The following is an 8,363-nucleotide window of genomic DNA, read 5'->3' as shown; positions in this document are numbered from 1 at the left end:
ATGCTGAATATTGTTTTTATTCATTTCTTCATTAATCTTTATTTTGAATTTCCTTTTTCTACTCCTAGACTTGGCTTCCTATTTTTCTGAGACTTGAAGATCAGTACTTAGGATATCATTTGATATTTTTGTTGTTATTTTTCAGGTGTTGGCCTTGAAAAGCAAACTTTTGCTATTTGTATTTCTCTGATGATGGTCGGTTCTTTCTCGTTGGCAATAGGAAGTATAGTTGCAAATAAGAGTATGCTTTGGTTGCCATATAAATATACTATAAAATGTGTGTCTTGAATCTCAGTAATTCATTTCTTATGGCTCTTTTATGAATTTTAATTTGATGATGTTTACACAGTTGAGAAGGGAGCATGCATGCACATGTGGCTACTGATTAAACTAGGAAGGATGGAGAATTAGGGGGAAGTGGATGAGACCATTGTTTCCAAATCTTCTTCCTCCTGTGTCTGGGGGATGGTGGGGAGAAGGAGCAAAGCCACTCCCAGAATCCCCCACAATAGAACCCTGGGATGTGGAATGGCCTTCTTATTTTCCAGGGTCCCCGATATGGAGCATGCTCTGAGGATTTCTTTCAAGTGCTTTCTTTAAAAAATCCTTCCAAGGTCCATTGGTTGACATTCCAACTGGAGTTTCTATTCAGTCAGATTTTAACTGTCAACACTTGGCTGGATTAGTTGTACAATCTTTATCTACCCTCCTTCATCTACAGGCTCCAACAGACTGCCATATCCCCTGTGTGCATCTGAGCATGTTCATTCAGCAAATGAGGAGTTCTAGTTCTGACACATGAACTCCAAAGTTAATGCACAGATTCCACATTTGTCCACATTTTTGGAGTTCTGACTCCATTGGTTCAGTGATGGTTTCCTGAAGAAATCATAGACATTTTTGTTTACTTCCCAGTCCAGGGTCCAGCTCGGTGTGTAAACTACATCAGCCTATGTTGATGCAGTTGTTGGAAAGGTTTTGTCTCCAATCCCATCTGTTATGCAAATTAGTCAATGCTGTGGTGGAGCCCAACCATGCCCATCCCACATTCAGCTCTCATGTACACCATTTGGGAACTGCACCCCAATCAAAGTGACACCTAATAACCTATACTAGGTCTGTCCTGCCATGGTTCCTTTCAATGTTGTTTTGAACAGCAGACTGCTTTGTGCTGCAGCCTGGACCAGTGTTTCCTGTTCCCAGTCCCAGTATTCATGAGTGTCAGAGGGTTCCATGGTCATGTGTAGCTCAGATCTTTACAACTCTCAGCTCTTGTGTCAGCGTGCAGAAATTGCAGTTCCACAGGTTGAACTCACCTATTCCCCACAGGATCTGCCCCAGAACTGGTTCTTATGCACGCCTGTCAGTATCATGGCCCAATCTCACATTATCTTCCCCTTCTATGAAACTCACTGTCAGTAGTGTAATCTTTCCCTGCCAGACAGGCCCACAGCCCTACCTTAATTGTGCACTGGTGGGTGATGGTAGTCCATGTTAACCATCCCAGCTCATGTTTCCCATGTGGGCATGTGTACTCATCTGACCTAGAAATTTCTTCAGTTCTACCATCCAAACCACTAGATGTTACCCCCCTCATTTACCTGCAAGTAAAATGGCTTGTGGATAAGAAACAGATTAGCTAGGACACACACTGGCACCTATGTGGCATCCCAGTACATGCAAGATGAGGGCTTTCACTCCTAGGCTATTGTGCCAGGCCCCCTTTCCAATTTCTCTATCTGCCGTTTTCAAATAAATAAATCTCTCAAAAAAGGGAAACAAAAAATCCCAAATATAAATGGAAGTCATGTTTCACTAGGAAATGTTAGGGTTTTTTGTTGTTGTTGTTGTTTTTAGTTTAAGAGATTGTACTTGTAACATGAGCTCTTTGGATTATTAAAGTTCCTATATCACTTTTTTAAAAATATATTTTTATTTTTATTACAAAATCAGATATACAGAGAGGAAGAAAGACAGTGAAGATCTTCCATTTAATGATTCACTCCACAAGTGACTGCAAAAGCAGGTGCAAGGCCAATCTAAAGCCAGGAGCCAGGAGCCAGGAACTCCCTCCAGATCTCCCACGTGGGTGCAGGGTCCCAAATCTTTGTGCTGTCTTTGACTGCTTTCCCAGGCCACAGGCAGGGAGCAGGAAAGGAAGTGGAGCTGCCAGGGAAGTGGAGCTGCCGGGATTAGAACCCTCACCCATATGGGATCCCAGCATGTTCAGGGTGAGGACTTTAGCTGCTATTCCACAGCACTGGGCCCTCTATATCACTCTTATTAATTTGTCAAGTATTATGATACAGGAAGTTCCATGTGTTGTTCTAATTAGCAACTTGTATCATTCAAGCTCCTTGTGACCTTAACAACATAAACATTCGGGCCCAGCAGCGTGGCCTAGCAGCTAAAGTCCTCGCCTTGAATGTCCCGGGATCCCATATGGGCACCGGTTCTAATCCCAGCAGCTCCACTTCCCATCCAGCTCCCTGCTTGTGGCCTGGGAAGACAGTCCAGGACGGCCCAAAGCTTTGGGACCCTGCACCCACGTGGGAGACCCGGAAGAGGTTCCTGGCTCCTGGCATTGGATCAGCACGCAGCAGCCCGTTGAGGTTCACTTGGGGAGTGAAACATGGGATGGAAGATCTTCCTCTCTGTCTCTCCTCCTCTCTGTATATCCGGCTTTCCAAAAATAATGGAATCTTAAAAAAAAAAAAAAAAAAAAACATAAACATCCTCTGTTCGGTAAGGAAATGATCAAAGATCTCAGCTGGTAGTTCTGAAAACGTACCCATTTGGGAAATGTAAATCAAAATCACAGCAAGATATCTCAACCCTATCAGAATGGCTATTATTATATAGAAGAAAGGGTAACAAATACTGGTGAGGAAGTAAAAAATGGGAGCTTTTCTACCATGTTGATGGAGTTATCAATTAAGTCAGCATGTGAAAAATAGTATAAAATTTCTTACATATTTAGAAAATAAGATTGCTGGGCCCAGCGTGGTGGCCGAGCAGCTAAACTCCTCATCTTCAACATGCTCGGATCCCATATGAGTGCTGGTTCTAATCCCAGCATCCCTGTTTCCCATCCTGTGACCTGGGAAAGCAGTCGAGGTTGGAGCACAACCTTGGGACCCTGCACCTGCATGGGAGACCTGAAAGACCTCCTGGATCCTGTCTTCAGGTTGGCACAGCACCAGCTGTTGAAACCTCTTGGGCAGTGAATCATCCGATGGAAGACCATCTTTTCTCTCACTCTTTTTTTCTCTGTATATCTGACTTTGCAATAAAAACAAAGAAATCTTTATAAAAAGATTAAATAAAATTAAAAACTTGAAATAAATTTAAAATATTAAATTTAAGATTACTGTAAGTTTGAGCAATCTCTCTACTAGTTGTATTTTCTGAAAGTTATAAACAGATTGTGTAAAAGAGATACCATCTTTTTTATAGCAGCACTATTCATAATACACAAGATATGGAATGAATTGAGGATCCTGGATTCTGGCTTTGGAGGTGCTTAGCTCCTACCACTGGTGCCATAGACAGTGTGTACCAGCACATGGAAGCTCTTTCTCTCTGTCTCCCTTTCTCTCTGTAAATCTGTCTTCATAAAAAAAAAAAAAAAGCAAATCTTGAAAAAAAAAGAATTTTCTGGAAACATGAAAAAAGAACATTTTTTCTTTTCAGGAAATTCTAGAGAGATTGAACTTGCTGTGCTAGCCATAGAATCTGAGGACTTCCCAAGGATGCCCCGAATAGCTGGATATAGGAAGTGGAACATTTGGGACATGAACTTGCATCAATAGGGAAGCCAGTGTGTTGACCCACTAATTATAACCACCTCAGTTGTACAGAGAACATTTGACAGGGAGGCTGTGAGACAACAGAGAAATGTACCAATAAGAGCAAGATGTTCATGTTATGGAGATGTAACAGAGTACAAAGCATTTTATTTCCTGAAGGAACACAGTGTGAATTCCCTTCCCTCAAACATGTGGTGCTAGCAAAGTCATGGAAGTTCTGTGTAGTGCAACAGCAGTTGTGGAAAACACAAAGGTGCTTGACAATTGGAACTGCTCGGGGAATAGGCCAACAAATGCAGCCATTCTCTCCTCACTATTAATCAACAATCCAGATAAGTAAGGATTTTAAAATTATTAGATGCAAGTAGGTATTTCAATAGTATTTTATTATTTATTTCAATGTAGTGCTAGCATAATGTACATACGCATGTTTAATGCATGTGTTGCCTTCAAAGCCAGAAGTGGATGGAAAGAGATGAATGCTGCCAGTTAGCACTGTCTCCTAAATTCTCAATAAACACATCTCTAAGTGAAAATTGGCTCAAACAATTTGTAAGGATTTCTGTTGTATTCTCCTACTGATTTCTGACTTGGGCAAAAACAAAGAGTACATCACTAAGGTTCCTAGGAGCAAAATGCACATCCCAGTGTGGCTCTCATATGTAAATCCTACATTTGCTCTAATGATACAAACATTCATGATACAAACATGGCATAAATCATACAAATAACAAAGTTGAAAGAAGCACGTGAAGGCAGTGTTCTGACAAGACTCCAAGTCACTTCTGCTCTGATCTCACATCGCACACGCTGAGTAAGTGTGGAAGTCTATAGGGACAACTCTAAGAACACTCAGGTCATTTGCTTGGATTCTCTGTCTCTGCATGGGCCTTTGGGCTGTGAAGGGCTCAGATGAAGTCTGAGGAGGATGAGCTAGAGCAAGAGTTCTCAGCATCTTGAAGCTCATCTTCGTCCTCACTGTTGGAGTCAGAGGGGTCACTGTGTCCTTGACATCTTCCTTCATGTCCACTTCTGCTCCCTGAGAGGGGTGAGAGCTGGTCTCAGGATGCTCAGAGGCACCTGTGCCTGGAGCCTGCATCCTCTGCTCCTCTGCAGGTGCTTCTTGCACACACTTTGCTGCTGATGAGGGCTGCACAGTGGCTTCTTTGGCATTGGAGTTTGTACTGCTTGTCATGCACATATTCCTACCCTTGCCACAGCTGATTTCTTTATATAAGGCCTATTTCGCTGGGGACAAACTCTGCAGGCAAAGGTCCAGGTTCACTCTGTACTGCTTTTGCAGTTCCTTGGCCTGCCTGGAAAAGTGCTCCCTCTGGCTCTGTGGAACCTGCTGCCAGTGCCTGCTGACCTCGATCATGCGCTCCCTGTGGGGCAGGCCTCTCAGTTCCCCACTGGACCATAAGTCCTGCTGGAATTTATGGTATGCATTCATGGGGGGTCTTCTTGGGCTCTCCAAGGAAGAGAATCTTCCTGGAAAATCCAACACACTTTGGAGGTGACTTCATTTCTCTCTGATTCCTCCAAATCTTGTGGGAGGCCCTGGCTTGATGCGTCTTGAGCAAAGTAGATTTTCCAGCTTCCTGGGTCAGGTGAGGGTGATCTTTGTGGAACCGAGCCAGTTTCTCCTCAAATTCCAGCATCTCCCTCTGGAAATCTTGCTTGTATCTCTGTTTCTCATGCAATGGCAACTGCTTGTATTTCTGAGACAGCACTTTGGTCAGCTCTGTGTTGCTCAGCATGGGGTACTTTTGGGAGTAGTGTTGCCTCTTGTCCATGGAGAAGTGGATATAGGGAGTCAGAGGCTTCTTTGGGAAGTCAGGGTGTCCCTTGTAGGGTTTCGCTGTGATGTGCTCCATAGCTCCCATGGCAAGAAAACTTCTCTGAAAGTCTGCATCAGAGGTGAAGCTGGTTAGAGCCATCAGAGCCCACCTGTCAACAACATCAAAATCAGATATCTCCAAACTATTCAGATACATGAGAATGGATGGACTACTATAAACTGACATATTTGATCTGTAAGAAGATGATATTCACTTCCATCTGTTCCAATTTGAACTTTGTATTCACCTAAATGACCCTAAATGATCATAGCACTTTTGTCCTCTCCTAACTCCAACTAATAGATACTTTGTTTCAATTTGGTTTTTTAAAGACTTATTTATTGTAATTGGAAAGAAAGATATACAGATACTAAATATAGAGAGGAAGATTTTCTGTCCACTGATTCACTCCCAAAGTGGCTGCAATTGCCAGAGCTGTGCCAATTCAGAACCAGGAGCAGAATGTTTCATCAGGGCTTCCACGTAGGTGCAGGATCCCAAGGATTTGGACCATTCTCCACTGTTTTCCCAGGCCACAAGCAGTGTGCTGGAGGGGAAGCAGGGCTGTCAGGATTAGAACCAGCACCCACATGGGATTTGGGTGAGTGCAAGGCAAAGTCATTAGGTGCTAGACTATCACCTGGGCCTGCAAATGGCCTCTCCCTTGGGGACTCACAAACTGTGGGAGAATCCAGGATTGGCTTCTAATCACATCAGTTGAGTTGTTCCCAGGTGTGATTTTTATGGCTATTTGCATGCAGAACCAGTCTGTGAGCAATATCTCTGTCTCTGCATGTCTCTTTCTCTCTCTTTTTCTGTCCCACTCCATCTCTTCCTCTTTATCAAGCAAATAGTCAATTTATAAAATGCAAAAAAGATTGGAAGATGTGTATTTTATAACAAACTTTTCTCTATGAGACTTTGAGCATCCTCAAGTTTTGCCATCCAGGACAAGTATAGAATCAAACTCCCCACAGATACCAAAGTGCACAAGATTTTAATGAAAACAGAATCAGCTGGGCCCTGTGCAGTGGCTAGCAGCCAAAGCCCTCGCCTTGGACGTGCCAGGAAGCCATATGGGTGTCGGTTCTAATCCTGGCAGCTGCACCTCCCATCCAGTTTCGTGCTTGTGCCCTGAGTAAAGCAGTGGAGGACAGCCCAAATCCTTGGGACCCTGCACCTGAATGGGAGACCTGGAAGAAGTTCCTGGCTCCTGGCTTTGGAATTGTGCAGAACCGGCCATTGCAATCACTTGGGGAGTGAATCATCCAACTCAAAATCTTTGTCTCTCCTCCCCTGTGTAGATCTGACTTTCCAATAAAAATAAATAAATGTTTAAAAAATAGAAAGAGAATGAGCCAAAAATGTTCCAAATGTTTATAACGTACTGGTACCCAACTAACACAGAGGAGGGGAAATAGTTTCAAGAATTCATTCTCTCAAAATCTTTTGAAATATCTCCTCAAATATGTTCAAGCATATATCCACCTAGATGAAACTGAAGATAAATGGCTTCTCACATGACACAACCAGGCATGGCAAAAGCTTTAGCTCCAGAACATAAGTAGGCTCTGGCATAGAATAGTATAAAAAAACAGAAAAAATGCATTTATAAGATGCAACAAGGTAAGATTGACAACGTTTGTGTGCATTTTTTCTTAGCACCTTCCCCAGGGCTAGGAATGATGTGAGGATGTTGGTGGTTAAAGCATACAATACTAATTCTTTAATTTTCAAGTCTTAAGGTAGAAACATTTTAATTCATTTTGGGTCCTTTGCACTCCCCTGCAGACTCTGGCTGTTTTTGGTCTCTGCCACTCACAGGACGTGCTGTGCAGCCTGGTAAATGCTTCAGAATTCTCTGAGCTCTGTGAGTTGAGTCACCTTCATGCCTCTGAACTGAACGAACTTCTTTGGCTGAATGCCTTTATGTTGGATAGCGCTAAGCTGTTCCGGATGGGGTTAGAGCAGTGCAGAGGAATTAAAGGTGGATCCCTTAACACTGTCCCAGAAGATTTCATTGGAAACAATCTTATCAAACTGAATTTCTGAAGCTGGTCATCAAAAACAGCTGGCTATATAGTTCGGAATTAAAGGAAACTTCTGTAAATGTTGTTTCAAAACTCACAAATTGGTGAAACTCATTGATTATAATACCCCTAACCTCGGTGATACTAATGATGCAACTGAGGACAGGAAAAACAGATGAGTGGTTGATGTTTGCTTCAGTGCTATGTTTAGGGCACAGAGACAAACTAAAGTTTACATATTCAAAACAGGTGAAATGTTCCTCTGAGTGACATTTACCTATGTTTATCAGAATCACTGATCCTGATGAAGCTTCAGTTATGCACAGAAGGGCATTTGGCAATCTGTGTGTTGCAAAAAGGAGGACCAGATGCCACAATATTAAAATCTATACATATGAAAAATATTGGAATGAAGAGGGTTTTTGCACTAGATCACACAAACCAAGGTATCCAAATGTTCTAGCCGCAGTTGTTATGCCATCGTTTTGATGTCTAAAGTATGTATTTATTTATTTGTTTTAAAGATGTATTTCAGTAAAGTCATATTTACAGAGAAAAGGAGAGACACAAAGAAAGATCTTCATCTGCTGGTACCCTCCACATGTGACCACAAGGGCTAGAGTAGAGCTGATCTGCAGCCAGAGGCCAGGAGTTTCTTCAGGGTCTCCCACGGGGTGCAGGAT

This window comes from Ochotona princeps, chromosome 23 (genome assembly GCF_030435755.1).
Source record: "Ochotona princeps isolate mOchPri1 chromosome 23, mOchPri1.hap1, whole genome shotgun sequence".
Classification (NCBI taxonomy): domain Eukaryota; kingdom Metazoa; phylum Chordata; class Mammalia; order Lagomorpha; family Ochotonidae; genus Ochotona; species Ochotona princeps.
The sequence above is the reverse complement of the archived record's forward strand: the minus strand, read 5'-3'. Positions refer to the sequence as shown.